Below are 18,358 nucleotides of genomic sequence, written 5' to 3' on the forward strand. Positions count from 1 at the left end.
CCAAGACCACAAATAACTTCGTCTTACTAAGAAAGAAGCTTTCTGAGAAACCGCTTTGTGATGTGTGAATTCAACTCACTAAGTTGCAGCTGTATTTCGTGGGGGCCGTGGCCTAGCCCCTATTTGTGTGGAATCTGAGAACAGATATTCCCGAACCCTTTGAAAACAATGGGGCCAAGGGAAACATCTTCCAATAAAAATGAGAAAGAAGCTTACTGAGAAACTTCTTTCTGATCTGTGAGTTCATCTCACAGAGTTACAATCTCTGCCTCAAGAAGCAGTTTGCTAACACTCTTTTCGTGGAATCTGCAAAGTGATATTTGGCAGCCTATTGGGGCCCATGGTGATAAAGGAAATATCCTCACATAATAACTAAAGAGAAGCATTCTGAGAAACTGCATTGCCATGTGTGAATGCAACTCACAGAGTTACACGTTTCTCTTCAGTGATCAGTTTGTTAGCATAGTTTTCTGGAGATCTGCAATTAGATACTTCATAGCGCAATGAAACATTACAGTGACAAAGGAAATATCCACAGTGAAAACTAGAAGGAAGCTTTCTTAGAAACTTCTTGTTGATGTGTGAATTCATCTCATAGAGTTACACTTATGTTTCGTGGAAGCAGTCCATTAACACTGTCTTTGGGGAAACTGAGAAGGGCTTCTTTAGACCACATTGAGGCCTACGCTGATAAAGGAAATTTCATCCGTTCAAACGTGAAAGAAGCTTTCTGAGAAACTTCTTTCTGATCTGTGAGTTCATCTCACAGAGTTACAACCTCTAGCCTCAAGAAGAAGTTTGCTAACACTCTTCTCGTCTAATCTGCAAAGTGATATTTGGGAGCCTATAGGGGCCCATGGTGATAAAGGAAATGTCCTCACATAATAACTAAAAGAGAAGCTTTCTGAGAAACTGCATTACCATGTGTGAATGCAACTCACAGAGTTTACACGTTTCTCTTCAGTGATCAGTTTGGTTAGCACAGTTTTCTGGAAATCTGCAATTAGATACTTCATAGCGCAATGAACATTACAGTGACAAAGGAAATATCGACAGTGAAAACTAGAAGGAAGCTTTCTTAGAAACTTCTTGTTGATGTGTGAATTCATCTCACAGAGTTACACTTATGTTTCGTGGAAGCAGTCCATTAACACTGTCTTTGTGGAAACTGAGAAGGGCTTCTTTGGATCACATTGAGGCCTACGCTGATAAAGGAAATTTCATCCGTTCAAAACGTGACAGAAGCTTTCTGAGAAACTTCTTTCTGATCTGTGAGTTCATCTCACAGAGTTACAACCTCTGCCTCAAGAAGAAGTTTGCTAACCTCTTTCTCGTCTAATCTGCAAAGTGATATTTGGGAGCCTATAGGGGCCCATGGTGATAAAGGAAATGTCCTCACATAATAACTAAAGAGAAGCTTTCTGAGAAACTGCATTACCATGTGTGAATGCAACTCACAAAGTTTACACGTTTTCTCTTCAGTGATCAGTTTGTTAGGCACAGTTTTTCTGGAATCTGCATTAGATACTTCATAGCGCAATGAACATTACAGTGACAAAGGAAATATCCACAGTGAAAACTAGAAGAAGCTTTCTTAGAAACTTCTTGTTGATGTGTGAATTCATCTCACAGAGTTACACTTATGTTTCGTGGGAACAGTCCATTAACACTGTCTTTGGGGAAACTGAGAAGGGCTTCTTTGGACCACATTGAGGCCTAACGCTGATAAAGGAAATTTCATCCGTTCAAAACGTGAAAGAAGCTTTCTGAGAAACTTCTTATCTGATCTGTGAGTTCATCTCACAGAGTTACATACCTCTGCCTCAAGAAGAAGTTTGCTAACACTCTTCTCGTCTAATCTGCAAAGTGATATGTGGGAGCCTATAGGGGCCCATGGTGATAAAGGAAATGTCCTCACATAATAACTAAAGAGAAGCTTTCTGAGGAAACTGGCATTACCATGTGTGAATGCAACTCACAAGTTTCACGTTCTCTTCAGTGATCAGTTTGTTACACAGTTTTCTGGAGATCTGCAATTAGATACTTCATAGCGCAATGAACATTACAGTGACAAAGGAAATATCACAGATGAAAACTAGAAGAAGCTTTCTTAGAAACTTCTTGGTGATGTGTGAATTCATCTCACAGAGTTACACTTATGTTTCGTGAAGCAGGTCCATTAACACTGTCTTTGGGGAAACTGAGAAGGGCTTCTTTGGATCACATTGAGGCCTACGCTGATAAAGGAAAGTTCATCCGTTCAAACGTGAAAGAAGCTTTCTGAGAACTTCTTTCTGATCTGTGAGTTCATCTCACAAGTTACAATCTCTGCCTCAAGAGAAGTTTGCTAACACTCTTTTCGCTGGAATCTGCAAGTGATATTTGGGCAGCCTATAGGGGCCCATGGTGATAAAGGAAATGATCCTCACATAATAACTAAAGAGAAGCTTTCTGAGAACTGCATTACCATGTGTGAATGCAACGCACAAGAGTTACACGTTTCTCTTCAGTGATCAGTTTGGTTAGCACAGTTTTCTGGAAATCTGCAATTAGATCTTCATAGCGCAATGAACATTACAGTGACAAAGGAAATATCCACAGTGAAAACTAGAAGGAAGCTTTCCTTATAAACTTCTTGTGATGTGTGAATTCATTCTCACAGAGTTACACTTATGTTTCGTGGAACAGTCCATTACACTGTCTTTGGGGAAACTGAGAAGGGCTTCTTTGGACCACATTGAGGCCTACGCTGATAAAGGAAATTTCATCCGGTCAAAACGTGAAAGAAGCTTCTGAGAGAACTTCTTTCTGATCTGTGAGTTCATCTCACAGGAGTTACAAACCTCTGCCTCAAGAAGAAGTTTGCTAACACTCTTCTCGTCTAATCTGCAAAGTGATATTTGGGAGCCTATAGGGGCCCATGGTGATTAAAGGAAATGTCCTCACATAATAACTAAAGAGAGCTTTCTGAGAAACTGCATTACCATGTGTGAATGCAACTCACAAGTTACACGTTTCTCTTCAGTGAGTCAGTTTGTTAGCACAGTTTTCTGGAAATCTGCAATTAGATACTTCATAGCGCAATGAACATTACAGTGACAAAGGGAAATATCCACAGTGAAACTAGAAGGAAGCTTTCTTAGAAACTTCTTGTTGATGTGTGAATTCATCTCACAGAGTTACACTTATGTTTCGTGGAAGCAGTCCATTAACACTGTCTTTGGGGAAAACTGAGAAGAGCTTCTTTGGACTCACATTGAGGCCTACGCTGATAAGGAATTTCATCCGTTCAAACGGACAGAAGCTTTCTGAAGAAACTTCTTTCTGATCTGTGAGTTCATCTCACAGAGTTACAACTCTGCCTCAAGAAGAAGTTTGCTAACACTCTTCTCGTCTAATCTGCAAGTGATATTTGGAGGCCTATAGGGGCCCATGGTGATAAAGGAAATGTCCTCACATAATAACTAAAGAGAAGCTTTCTGAGAAACTGCATTACCATGTGTGAATGCAACTCACAGAGTTACACGTTTCTCTTCAGTGATCAGTTTGTTAGCACAGTTTTCTGGAATCTGCATTTAGATACTTCATAGCGCAATGAACATTACAGTGACAAAGGAAATATCCACAGTGACAACTAGAAGGAAGCTTTCTTAGAAACTTCTTGTGATGTGTGAATTCATCTCACAGAGTTACACTTATGTTTCGTGGAACAGTCCATTAACGCTGTCTTTGGGGAAACTGAGAAGGGCTTCTTTGGACACATTGAGGCCTACGCTGATAAGGAAATTCATCCGTTCAAAACGTGAAAGAAGCTTCTGAGAAACTTCTTTCTGATCTGTGAGTTCATCTCACAGAGTTACAACCTCTGCCTCAAGAAGAAGTTTGCTAACACTCTCTCGTCTAATCTGCAAAGTGATATTTGGGAGCCTATAGGGTCCCATGGTGATAAAGGAAATGTCCTCACATAATAACTAAGAGAAGCTTTCTGAGAAACTGCATTACCATGTGTGAATGCAACTCACAAAGTTTCACGTTTCTCTTCAGTGATCAGTTTGTTACACAGTTTTCTGGAGATCTGCAATTAGATACTTCATAGCGCAATGAACATTACAGTGACAAAGGAAATATCCAGATGAAAACTAGAAAGAAGCTTTCTTAGAAACTTCTTGGTGATGTGTGAATTCATCTCACAGAGTTACACTTATGTTTCGTGGAGCAGTCCATTAACACTGTCTTTGGGGAAACTGAGAAGAGCTTCTTGGATCACATGAGGCCTACGCTGATAAAGGAAATTTCATCCGTTCAAACGTGAAAGAAGCTTTCTGAGAAACTTCTTTCTGATCTGTGAGTTCATCTCACAGAGTTACAATCTCTGCCTCAAGAAGAAGTTTGCTAACACTCTTTTCGTGGAATCTGCAAAGTGATATTTGGGAGCCTATAGGGGCCCATGGTGATAAAGGAAATATCCTCATATAATAACTAAAGAGAAGCTTCTGAGAAACTGCATTACCATGTGTGAATGCAACTCACAAAGTTACACGTTTCTCTTCAGTGATCAGTTTGTTAGCACAGTTTTCTGGAAATCTGCAATTAGATACTTCATAGCGCAATGAACATTACAGTGACAAAGGAAATATCCACAGTGAAACCTAGAAGGAAGCTTTCTTAGAAACTTCTTGTGATGTGTGAATTCATCTCACAGAGTTACACTTATGTTTCGTGGAGCAGTCCATTAACACTGTCTTTGGGGAAACTGAGAAGGGCTTCTTTGGATCACATTGAGGCCTACGCTGATAAAGGAAATTTCATCCGTTCAAAACGTGAAAGAAGCTTTCTGAGAAACTTCTTTCTGATCTGTGAGTTCATCTCACAGAGTTACAATCTCTGCCTCAAGAAGAAGTTTGCTAACACTCTTCTCGTCTAATCTGCAAAGTGATATTTGGGAGCCTATAGGGGCCCATGGTGATAAAGGAAATATCCTCACATAATAACTAAAGAGAAGCTTCTGAGAAACTGCATTACCATGTGTGAATGCAACTCACAGAGTTACACGTTTCTCTTCAGTGATCAGTTTGTTAGCACAGTTTTCTGGAAATCTGCAATTAGATACTTCATAGCGCAATGAACATTACAGTGACAAAGGAAATATCCAGACAGATGAAAACTAGAAGGAAGCTTTCTTAGAAACTTCTTGTTGATGTGTGAATTCATCTCACAGAGTTACACTTATGTTTCGTGGACAGTCCATTAACACTGTCCTTGTGGAAACAGAGAAGGGCTTCTTTGGACCACATTGAGGCCTACGCTGATAAAGGAAATTTCTCCGTTCAAACCGTGAAAGAAGCTTTCTGAGAAACTTCTTTCTGATCTGTGAGTTCATCTCACAGAGTTACAACCTCTGCCTCAAGAAGAAGTTGCTAACACTCTTCTCGTCTAATCCGCAAAGTGATATTTGGGAGCCTATAGGGGCCCATGGTGTTAAAGGAAATGTCCTCACATAATAACTAAAGAGAAGCTTTCTGAGAAACTGCATTACCATGTGTGAATGCAACTCACAGAGTTACACGTTTCTCTTCAGTGATCAGTTTGTTAGCACAGTTTTCTGGGAAATCTGCAATTAGATACTTCATAGCGCAATGAACATTACAGTGACAAAGGAAATATCCACAGTGACAACTAGAAGGAAGCTTTCTTAGAAACTTCTTGTTATGTGTGAATTCATCTCACAGAGTTACACTTATGTTTCGTGGAACAGTCCATTAACGCTGTCTTTGGGGAAACTGAGAAGGGCTTCTTTGGACCACATTGAGGCCTACGCTGATAAAGGAAATTTCATCCGTTCAAAACGTGAAAGAAGCTTTCTGAGAAACTTCTTTCTGATCTGTGAGTTCATCTCACAGAGTTACAACCTCTGCCTCAAGAAGAAGTTTGCTAACACTCTTCTCGTCTAATCTGCAAAGTGATATTTGGGAGCCTATAGGGTCCCATGGTGATAAAGGAAATGTCCTCACATAATAACTAAAGAGAAGCTTTCTGAGAAACTGCATTACCATGTGTGAATGCAACTCACAAAGTTTCACGTTTCTCTTCAGTGATCAGTTTGTTAACACAGTTTTCTGGAGATCTGCAATTAGATACTTCATAGCGCAATGAACATTACAGTGACAAAGGAAATATCCAGATGAAAACTAGAAAGAAGCTTTCTTAGAAACTTCTTGGTGATGTGTGAATTCATCTCACAGAGTTACACTTATGTTTCGTGGAGCAGTCCATTAACACTGTCTTTGGGGAAACTGAGAAGAGCTTCTTTGGATCACATTGAGGCCTACGCTGATAAAGGAAATTTCATCCGTTCAAAACGTGAAAGAAGCTTTCTGAGAAACTTCTTTCTGATCTGTGAGTTCATCTCACAGAGTTACAATCTCTGCCTCAAGAAGCAGTTTGCTAACACTCTTTTCGTGGAATCTGCAAAGTGATATTTGGGAGCCTATAGGGGCCCATGGTGATAAAGGAAATATCCTCATATAATAACTAAAGAGAAGCTTTCTGAGAAACTGCATTACCATGTGTGAATGCAACTCACAAAGTTACACGTTTCTCTTCAGTGATCAGTTTGTTAGCACAGTTTTCTGGAAATCTGCAATTAGATACTTCATAGCGCAATGAACATTACAGTGACAAAGGAAATATCCACAGTGAAACCTAGAAGGAAGCTTTCTTAGAAACTTCTTGTTGATGTGTGAATTCATCTCACAGAGTTACACTTATGTTTCGTGGAACAGTCCATTAACACTGTCTTTGGGGAAACTGAGAAGGGCTTCTTTGGACCACATTGAGGCCTACGCTGATAAAGGAAATTTCATCCGTTCAAAACGTGAAAGAAGCTTTCTGAGAAACTTCTTTCTGATCTGTGAGTTCATCTCACAGAGTTACAATCTCTGCCTCAAGAAGCAGTTTGCTAACACTCTCTTCGTGGAATCTGCAAAGTGATATTTGGCAGCCTATTGGGGCCCATGGTGATAAAGGAAATATCCTCACATAATAACTAAAGAGAAGCATTCTGAGAAACTGCATTGCCATGTGTGAATGCAACTCACAGAGTTACACGTTTCTCTTCAGTGATCAGTTTGTTAGCATAGTTTTCTGGAGATCTGCAATTAGATACTTCATAGCGCAATGAACATTACAGTGACAAAGGAAATATCCAGAGATGAAAACTAGAAAGAAGCTTTCTTAGAAACTTCTTGTTGATGTGTGAATTCATCTCACAGAGTTACACTTATGTTTCGTGGAGCAGTCCATTAACACTGTCTTTGGGGAAACTGAGAAGAGCTTCTTTGGATCACATTGAGGCCTACGCTGATAAAGGAAATTTCATCCGTTCAAAACGTGAAAGAAGCTTTCTGAGAAACTTCTTTCTGATCTGTGAGTTCATCTCACAGAGTTACAATCTCTACCTCAAGAAGAAGTTTGCTAACACTCTTCTCGTCTAATCTGCAAAGTGATATTTGGGAGCCTATAGGGGCCCATGGTGATAAAGGAAATGTCCTCACATAATAACTAAAGAGAAGCTTTCTGAGAAACTGCATTACCATGTGTGAATGCAACTCACAAAGTTACACGTTTCTCTTCAGTGATCAGTTTGTTAGCACAGTTTTCTGGAAATCTGCAATTAGATACTTCATAGCACAATGAACATTACAGTGACAAAGGAAATATCCACAGTGAAAACTAAAAGGAAGCTTTCTTAGAAACTTCTTGTTGATGTGTGAATTCATCTCACAGAGTTACACTTATGTTTCGTGGAACAGTCCATTAACACTGTCTTTGGGGAAACTGAGAAGGGCTTCTTTGGACCACATTGAGGCCTACGCTGATAAAGGAAATTTCATCCGTTCAAAACGTGAAAGAAGCTTTCTGAGAAACTTCTTTCTGATTTGTGAGTTCATCTCACAGAGTACAACGTCTGCCTCAAGAAGAAGTTTGCTAACACTCTTCTCGTCTAATCTGCAAAGTGATATTTGGGAGCCTATAGGGGCCCATGGTGATAAAGGAAATATCCTCACATAATAACTAAAGAGAAGCTTTCTGAGAAACTGCACTGCCATGTGTGAATGCAACTCACAGAGTTACGCCATTGTTTTTGCAGCCGTTTCTTAGGACTGTTTCCGTGGATTCCGAGAAGTGATATTTCAGATAGCTTTGAAGAATAGAAGGAAAAAGAAATATCCTCCAAGAGAAAGCAGAACCAAGCTTTCTGAGAAACTGCTTTGTGATATGTGAATTCATTTCACAGTGTTCTATCACCCTTTCTCGGGGAGTTTCCTAGCACTCATTTGAGGAATCTCAGATGTGATGTCTTGGATATCGTTGAATCGCATGCTGAATAAGGAACTATCCTCAGAGAAACCTGCAGAGAAGCCTTCTCAGAAACTTCTTTGTTGTGGGTGATTTCAGCCCACAGATGTCCATCATTGTTTCCACTGAGAAACTTGCTAGGAGAGTTTTCGCAGAATCTGCAATAGGACACACGGTGGCGCTCCAAGACCACAAATAACTTCGTCTTACTAAAGAAAGAAGCTTTCTGAGAAACCGCTTTGTGATGTGTGAATTCAACTCACTAAGTTGCAGCTGTATATCGCGGGGCCGTGGCCTAGCCCTATTTGTGTGAATCTGAGAACAACTATTCCCGAACCCTTTGAAAACAATGGGGCCAAGGGAAACATCTTCCAATAAAAATGAGAAAGAAGCTTACTGAGAAACTTCTTTCTGATCTGTGAGTTCATCTCACAGAGTTACAATCTCTGCCTCAAGAAGCAGTTTGCTAACACTCTTTTCGTGGAATCTGCAAAGTGATATTTGGCAGCCTATTGGGGCCCATGGTGATAAAGGAAATATCCTCACATAATAACTAAAGAGAAGCATTCTGAGAAACTGCATTGCCATGTGTGAATGCAACTCACAGAGTTACACGTTTCTCTTCAGTGATCAGTTTGTTAGCATAGTTTTCTGGAGATCTGCAATTAGATACTTCATAGCGCAATGAACATTACAGTGACAAAGGAAATATCCAGAGATGAAAACTTGAAAGAAGCTTTCATAGAAACTTCTTGGTGATGTGTGAATTCATCTCACAGAGTTACACTTATGTTTCGTGGAGCAGTCCATTAACACTGTCTTTGGGGAAACAACTGAGAAGGGCTTCTTTGGATCACATTGAGGCCTACGCTGATAAAGGAAATTTCATCCGTTCAAAACGTGAAAGAAGCTTTCTGAGAAACTTCTTTCTGATCTGTGAGTTCATCTCACAGAGTTACAACCTCTGCCTCAAGAAGAAGTTTGCTAACACTCTTCTCGTCTAATCTGCAAAGTGATATTTGGGAGCCTATAGGGGCCCATGGTGATAAAGGAAATGTCCTCACATATAACTAAAGAGAAGCTTTCTGAGAAACTGCATTACCATGTGTGAATGCAACTCACAAAGTTTCACCGTTTCTCTTCAGTGATCAGTTTGTTAACACAGTTTTTCTGGAGATCTGCAATTAGATACTTCATAGCGCAATGAACATTACAGTGACAAAGGAAATATCCAGATGAAAACTAGAAAGAAGCTTTCTTAGAAACTTCTTGGTGATGTGTGAATTCATCTCACAGAGTTACACTTATGTTTCGTGGAGCAGTCCATTAACACTGTCTTTGGGGAAACTGAGAAGAGCTTCTTTGGATCACATTGAGGCCTACGCTGATAAAGGAAATTTCATCCGTTCAAAACGTGAAGAAGCTTTCTGAGAAACTTCTTTCTGATCGGTGAGTTCATCTCACAGAGTTACATCTCTGCCTCAAGAAGCAGTTTGCTAACACTCTTTTCGGGATCTGCAAAGTGATATTTGGGAGCCTATAGGGGCCCATGGTGATAAAGGAAATATCCTCACATAATAACTAAAGAGAAGCTTTCTGAGAAACTGCATTACCATGTGTGAATGCAACTCACAAAGTTACACGTTTCTCTTCAGTGATCAGTTTGTTAGCACAGTTTTCTGGAAATCTGCAATTAGATACTTCATAGCGCAATGAACATTACAGTGACAAAGGAAATATCCACAGTGAAACTAGAAGGAAGCTTTCTTAGAAAACTTTCTTGTTGATGTGTGAATTCATCTCATAGAGTTACACTTATGTTTCGTGGAACAGTCCATTAACACTGTCTTTGGGGAAACTGAGAGGGCTTCTTTGGACCACATTTGAGGCCTACGCTGATAAAGGAAATTTCATCCGTTCAAAACGTGAAAGAAGCTTTCTGAGAAACTCTTTCTGATCTGTGAGTTCAATCTCACAGAGTTACAACCTCTGCCTCAGAAGAAGTTTGCTAACACTCTTCTCGTCTAATCTGCAAAGTGATATTTGGGAGCCTATAGGGGCCCATGGTGATAAAGGAAATATCCTCACATAATAACTAAAGAGAAGCTTTCTGAGAAACTGCACTGCCATGTGTGAATGCAACTCACAGAGTTACGCCATTGTTTTTGCAGCCGTTTCTTAGGACTGTTTCCGTGGATTCCGAGAAGTGATATTTCAGATAGCTTTGAAGAATAGAAGGAGAAAGAAATGTCCTCCAAGAGAAGCAGAACCAAGCTTTCTGAGAAACTGCTTTGTGATATGTGAATTCATTCACAGTGTTCTATCACCCTTTCTCGGGGGAGTTTCCTAGCACTCATTTGAGGAATCTCAGATGTGATGTCTTGGATATCGTTGAATCGCATGCTGAATAAGGAACTATCCTCAGAGAAACCTGCAGAGAAGCCTTCTCAGAAACTTTCTTTGTTGTGGGGTGATTTCAGCCACAGATGTCCATCATTGTTTCCACTGAGAACTTGCTAGGAGAGAGTTTTCGCAGAATCTGCAATAGGACACACGGTGGCGCTCCAAGACCACAAATAACTTCGTCTTACTAAAGAAAGAAGCTTTCTGAGAAACCGCTTTGTGATTGTGTGAATTCAACTCACTAAGTTGCAGCTGTATTCGTGGGGGCCGTGGCCTAGCCCTATTTGTGTGGAATCTGAGAACAGATATTCCGAACCCTTTGAAAACAATGGGGCAAGGGAAACATCTTCCAATAAAAATGAGAAAGAAGCTTACTGAGAAACTTCTTTCTGATCTGTGAGTTCATCTCACAGAGTTACAATCTCTGCCTCAAGAAGCAGTTTCTAACACTCTTTTCGTGGAATCTGCAAGTGCTATTTGGCAGCCTATTGGGGCCCATGGTGATAAAGGAAATATCCTCACATAATAACTAAAGAGAAGCATTCTGAGAAACTGCATTGCCATGTGTGAAGCAACTCACAGAGTTACACGTTTCTCTTAGTGATCAGTTTGTTAGCATAGTTTTCTGGAGATCTGCAATTAGATACTTCATAGCGCAATGGAACATTACAGTGACAAAGGAAATATCCACAGTGAAAACTAGAAGGAAGCTTTCTTAGAAACTTCTTGTTGATGTGTGAATTCAATCTCATAGAGTTACACTTATGTTTCGTGGAACAGTCCCATTAACACTGTCTTTGGGGAAAACTGAAGAAGGGCTTCTTTAGACCACATTGAGGCCTACGCTGATAAAGGAAAATTTCATCCGTTCAAAACGTGAAGAAGAAGCTTTCTGAGAAACTTCTTTCTGAATCTGTGAGTTCATCTCACAGAGTTACAAACCTCTACCTCAAGAAGAAGTTTGCTAACACTCTTCTCGTCTAATCTGCAAAGTGATATTTGGGAGCCTATAGGGGCCCATGGTGATAAGGAAATGTCCTCACATAATAACTAAAGAGAAGCTTTCTGAGAAACTGCATTACCATGTGTGAATGCAACTCACAGAGTTACACGTTTCTCTTCAGTGATCAGTTTGTTAGCACAGTTTCTGGAAGAATCTGCAATTAGATACTTCATAGCGCAATGAACATTACAGTGACAAAGGAAATATCGACAGTGAAAACTAGAAGGAAGCTTTCTTAGAAACTTCTTGGTGATGTGTGAATTCATCTCACAGAGTTACACTTATGTTTCGTGGAACAGTCCATTAACACTGTCTTTGTGGAAACATGAGAAGGGCTGCTTGGACCACATTGAGGCCTACGCTGATAAGGAAATTTCATCCGTTCAAAACGTGACAGAAGCTTCTGAGAAACTTCTTCTGATCTGTGAGTTCATCTCACAGAGTTACAACCTCTGCCTCAAGAAGAAGTTTGCTAACACTCTCTCGTCTAATCTCGCAAAGTGATATTTGGGAGCCTATAGGGGCCCATGTGATTAAAGGAAATGTCCTCACATAAAACTAAAGAGAAGCTTTCTGAGAAACTGCATTACCATGTGTGAATGCAACTCACAGAGTTACACGTTTCTCTTCAGTGATCAGTTTGTTAGCACAGTTTTCTGGAAATCTGCATTTAGATACTTCATAGCGCAATGAAACATTACAGTGACAAAGGAATATCCGACAGTGACAAATAGAAGGAAGCTTCTTAGAAACTTCTTGTTGATGTGTGAATTCATCTCACAGAGTTACACTTATGTTTCGTGGAACAGTCCATTAACAGCTGTCTTTGTGGAACATGAGAAGGGCTTCTTTGGACCACATTGAGGCCTACGCTGATAAAGGGAAATTTCATCCGTTCAAAACGTGACAGAAGCTTTCTGAGAAACTTCTTTCTGATCTGTGAGTTCATCTCACAGAGTTACAACCTCTACCTCAAGAAGAAGTTTGCTAACACTCTTCTCGTCTAATCTGCAAGTGATATTTGGGAGCCTATAGGGGCCCATGGTGATAAAGGAAATGTCCTCACATAATAACTAAAGAGAAGCTTTCTGAGAAACTGCATTACCATGTGTGAATGCAACTCACAGAGTTACACGTTTCTCTTCAGTGATCAGTTTGTTAGCACAGTTTTCGGGAAATCTGCATTAGATACTTCATAGCGGCAATGAACATTACAGTGACAAAGGAAATATCGACAGTGAAAACTAGAAGGAAGCTTTCTTAGAAACTTCTTGTTGATGTGTGAATTCATCTCACAAGAGTTACACTTATGTTTCGTGGAACAGTCCATTAACACTGTCTTTGTGGAAACAGAGAAGGGCTTCTTTGGACCACATTGAGGCCTACGCTGATAAAGGAAATTTCATCCCGTTCAAAACGTGACAGAAGCTTTCTGAGAAACTTCTTTCTGATCTGTGAGTTCATCTCACAGAGTTACAACCTCTGCCTCAAGAAGAAGTTTGCTAACACTCTTCTCGTCTAATCCGCAAAGTGATATTTGGAGGCCTATAGGGGCCCATGGTGTTAAAGGAATGTCCTACATAATAACTAAAGAGAAGCTTTCTGAGAACTGCATACATGTTGTGAATGCAACTCACAGAGTTACACGTTTCTCTTCAGTGATCAGTTTGTTAGCACAGTTTCTGGAAATCTGCATTAGATACTTCATAGCGCAATGAACATACAGTGACAAAGGAAATATCCACAGTGACAACTAGAAGGAAGCTTTCTTAGAACTTCTTGTTGATGTGTGAATTCATCTCCAGAGTTACACTTATGTTCGTGGAACAGTCCATTAACGCTGTCTTTGGGGGAAACTGAGAAGGGCTTCTTCTTGGACCACATTGAGGCCTACGCTGATAAAGGAAAATTTCAATCCTTTCAAAACGTGAAAGAAGCTTTTGAGAAACTTCTTTCTGATCTGTGAGTTCATCTCACAGAGTTACAAACCTCTGCCTCAAGAAGAAGTTTGCTCACACCTCTTCTCGTCTAATCTGCAAAGTGATATTTGGGAGCCTATAGGGTCCCATGGTGATAAAGAAATGTCCTCACATAATAACTAAAGAGAAGCTTTCTGAGAAACTGCATTACCATGTGTGAATGCAACTCACAAAGTTTCACGTTTCTCTTCAGTGATCAGTTTGTTAGCACAGTTTTCTGGAGATCTGCAATTAGATACTTCATAGCGCAATGAACATTACAGTGACAAAGGAAATATCCAGATGAAAACTAGAAAGAAGCTTTCTTAGAAACTTCTTGGTGATGTGTGATTCATCTCACAGAGTTACACTTATGTTTCGTGGAGCAGGCCATTAACACTGTCTTTGGGGAAACTGAGAAGAGCTTCTTTGGATCACATTGAGGCCTCGCTGATAAGGAAATTTCATCCGTTCAAACGTGAAAGAAGCTTTTCTGAGAAACTTCTTCTGATCTGTGAGTTCATCTCACAGAGTTACAATCTCTGCCTCAAGAAGCAGTTTGCTAACACTCTTTCGTGGAATCTGCAAAGTGATATTTGGGAGCCTATAGGGGCCCATGGTGATAAAGGAAATGTCCTCATAATATAACTAAAGAGAAGCTTTCTGAGAAACTGCATTACCATGTGTGAATGCAACTCACAAAGTTACACGTTTCTCTTCAGTGATCAGTTTGTTAGCACAGTTTTCTGGAAATCTGCAATTAGATACTTCATAGCGCAATGAACATTACAGTGACAAAGGAAATATCCACAGTGAAACTAGAAGGAAGCTTTCTTAGAAACTTCTTGTTGATGTGTGAATTCATCTCACAGAGTTACACTTATGTTTCGTGGAACAGTCCATTAACACTGTCTTTGGGGAAACTGAGAAGGGCTTCTTTGGACCACATTGAGGCCTACGCTGATAAAGGAAATTTCATCCGTTCAAAACGTGAAAGAAGCTTTCTGAGAAACTTCTTTCTGATCTGTGAGTTCATCTCACAGAGTTACAATCTCTGCCTCAAGAAGCAGTTTGCTAACACTCTCTTCGTGGAATCTGCAAAGTGATATTTGGCAGCCTATAGGGGCCCATGGTGATAAAGGAAATATCCTCACATAATAACTAAAGAGAAGCTTCTGAGAAACTGCATTGCCATGTGTGAATGCAACTCACAGAGTTACACGTTTCTCTTCAGTGATCAGTTTGTTAGCAGTTTTCTGGAGATCTGCAATTAGATACTTCATAGCGCAATGAACATTACAGTGACAAAGGAAATATCCAGAGATGAAAACTAGAAAGAAGCTTTCTTAGAAACTTCTTGTTGATGTGTGAATTCATCTCACAGAGTTACACTTATGTTTCGTGGAACAGTCCATTAACACTGTCTTTGGGGAAACTGAGAAGGGCTTCTTTGGACCACATTGAGGCCTACGCTGATAAAGGAAATTTCATCCGTTCAAACGTGAAAGAAGCTTTCTGAGAAACTTCTTTCTGATCTGTGAGTTCATCTCACAGAGTTACAACCTCTACCTCAAGAAGAAGTTTGCTAACACTCTTCTCGTCTAATCTGCAAAGTGATATTTGGGAGCCTATAGGGGCCCATGGTGATAAAGGAAATGTCCTCACATAATAACTAAAGAGAAGCTTTCTGAGAAACTGCATTACCATGTGTGAATGCAACTCACAGAGTTACACGTTTCTCTTCAGTGATCAGTTTGTTAGCACAGTTTTCTGGAATCTGCAATTAGATACTTCATAGCGCAATGAACATTACAGTGACAAAGGAAATATCCAGTGAAAACTAGAAGGAAGCTTTCTTAGAAACTTCTTGTTGATGTGTGAATTCATCTCACAGAGTTACACTTATGTTTCGTGGAGCAGTCCATTAACACTGTCTTTGGGGAAACTGAGAAGAGCTTCTTTGGATCACATTGAGGCCTACGCTGATAAAGGAAATTTCATCCGTTCAAAACGTGAAAGAAGCTTTCTGAGAAACTTCTTTCTGATCTGTGAGTTCATCTCACAGAGTTACAATCTCTACCTCAAGAAGAAGTTTGCTAACACTCTTCTCGTCTAATCTGCAAAGTGATATTTGGGAGCCTATAGGGGCCCATGGTGATAAAGGAAATGTCCTCACATAATAACTAAAGAGAAGCTTTCTGAGAAACTGCATTACCATGTGTGAATGCAACTCACAGAGTTACACGTTTCTCTTCAGTGATCAGTTTGTTAGCACAGTTTTCTGGAAATCTGCAATTAGATACTTCATAGCGCAATGAACATTACAGTGACAAAGGAAATATCGACAGTGAAAACTAGAAGGAAGCTTTCTTAGAAACTTCTTGTTGATGTGTGAATTCATCTCACAGAGTTACACTTATGTTTCGTGGAACAGTCCATTAACACTGTCCTTGTGGAAACAGAGAAGGGCTTCTTTGGACCACATTGAGGCCTACGCTGATAAAGGAAATTTCATCCGTTCAAAACGTGAAAGAAGCTTTCTGAGAAACTTCTTTCTGATCTGTGAGTTCATCTCACAGAGTTACAACTCTGCCTCAAGAAGAAGTTTGCTAACACTCTTCTCGTCTAATCTGCAAAGTGATATTTGGGAGCCTATAGGGGCCCATGGTGTAAAGGAAATGTCCTCACATAATAACTAAAGAGAAGCTTTCTGAGAAACTGCATTACCATGTGTGAATGCAACTCACAGAGTTACACGTTTCTCTTCAGTGATCAGTTTGTTAGCACAGTTTTCTGGAATCTGCAATTAGATACTTCATAGCGCAATGAACATTACAGTGACAAAGGAAATATCCACAGTGAAACTAGAAGGAAGCTTTCTTAGAAACTTCTTGTTGATGTGTGAATTCATCTCACAGAGTTACACTTATGTTTCGTGGAACAGTCCATTAACACTGTCTTTGGGGAAACTGAGAAGGGCTTCTTTGGACCACATTGAGGCCTACGCTGATAAAGGAAATTTCATCCGTTCAAAACGTGAAAGAAGCTTTCTGAGAAACTTCTTTCTGATCTGTGAGTTCATCTCACAGAGTTACAACCTCTGCCTCAAGAAGAAGTTTGCTAACACTCTTCTCGTCTAATCTGCAAAGTGATTTTGGGAGCCTATAGGGTCCCATGGTGATAAAGGAAATGTCCTCACATAATAACTAAAGAGAAGCTTTCTGAGAACTGCATTACCATGTGTGAATGCAACTCACAAGTTTCACGTTTCTCTTCAGTGATCAGTTTGTTAACACAGTTTTCTGGAGATCTGCAATTAGATACTTCATAGCGCAATGAACATTACAGTGACCAAAGGAAATATCCAGATGAAACTAGAAGAAGCTTTCTTAGAAACTTCTTGGTGATGTGTGAATTCATCTCACAGAGTTACACTTATGTTTCGTGGGAGCAGTCCATTAACACTGTCTTTGGGGAAACTGAGAAGAGCTTCTTTGGATCACATTGAGGCCTACGCTGATAAGGAAATTTCATCCGTTCAAACGTGAAAGAAGCTTTCTGAGAAACTTCTTTCTGATCTGTGAGTTCATCTCACAGAGTTAAATCCTCTGCCTCAAGAAGCAGTTTGCTAACACTCTTTCGTGAATCTGCAAAGTGATATTTGGGAGCCTATAGGGGCCCATGGTGATAAAGGAAATATCCTCAATAATAACTAAAGAGAAGCTTTCTGAGAAACTGCATTACATGTGTGAATGCAACTCACAAAGTTACACGTTTCTCTTCAGTGATCAGTTTGTTAGCACAGTTTTCTGGAAATCTGCAATTAGATACTTCATAGCGCAATGAACATTACAGTGACAAAGGAAATATCCAAGTGAAACCTAGAAGGAAGCTTTCTTAGAAACTTCTTGTTGATGTGTGAATTCATCTCACAGAGTTACACTTATGTTTCGTGGAACAGTCCATTAACACTGTCTTTGGGGAACTGAGAAGGGCTTCTTTGGACCACATTGAGGCCTACGCTGATAAGGAAATTTCATCCGTTCAAAACGTGAAAGAAGCTTTCTGAGAACTTCTTTCTGATCTGTGAGTTCATCTCACAGAGTTACAATCTCTGCCTCAAGAAGCAGTTTGCTAACACTCTCTTCGTGAATCTGCAAAGTGATATTGGGCAGCCTATTGGGGCCCATGGTGATAAAGGAAATATCCTCACATAATAACTAAAGAGAAGCATTCTGAGAAACTGCATTAGCCATGTGTGAATGCAACTCACAGAGTTACACGTTTCTCTTCAGTGATCAGTTTGTTAGCCATGTTTTCTGGAGATCTGCAATTAGATACTTCATAGCGCAATGAACATTACAGTGACAAAGGAAATATCCAGAGATGAAAACTAGAAGAAGCTTTCTTAGAAACTTCTTGTTGATTGGTGAATTCATCTCATAGAGTTACACTTATGTTTCGTGGAACAGTCCATTAACACTGTCTTTGGGGAAACTGAGAAGGGCTTCTTTAGATCACATTGAGGCCTACGCTGATAAAGGAACTTTCATCCGTTCTAAACGTGAAAGAAGCTTTCTGAGAAACTTCTTTCTGATCTGTGAGTTCATCTCACAGAGTTACAATCTCTGCCTCA

The sequence above is a fragment of the Rhinopithecus roxellana genome, chromosome 13 (genome assembly GCF_007565055.1).
Source record: "Rhinopithecus roxellana isolate Shanxi Qingling chromosome 13, ASM756505v1, whole genome shotgun sequence".
NCBI classification, from domain to species: Eukaryota; Metazoa; Chordata; class Mammalia; order Primates; family Cercopithecidae; genus Rhinopithecus; species Rhinopithecus roxellana.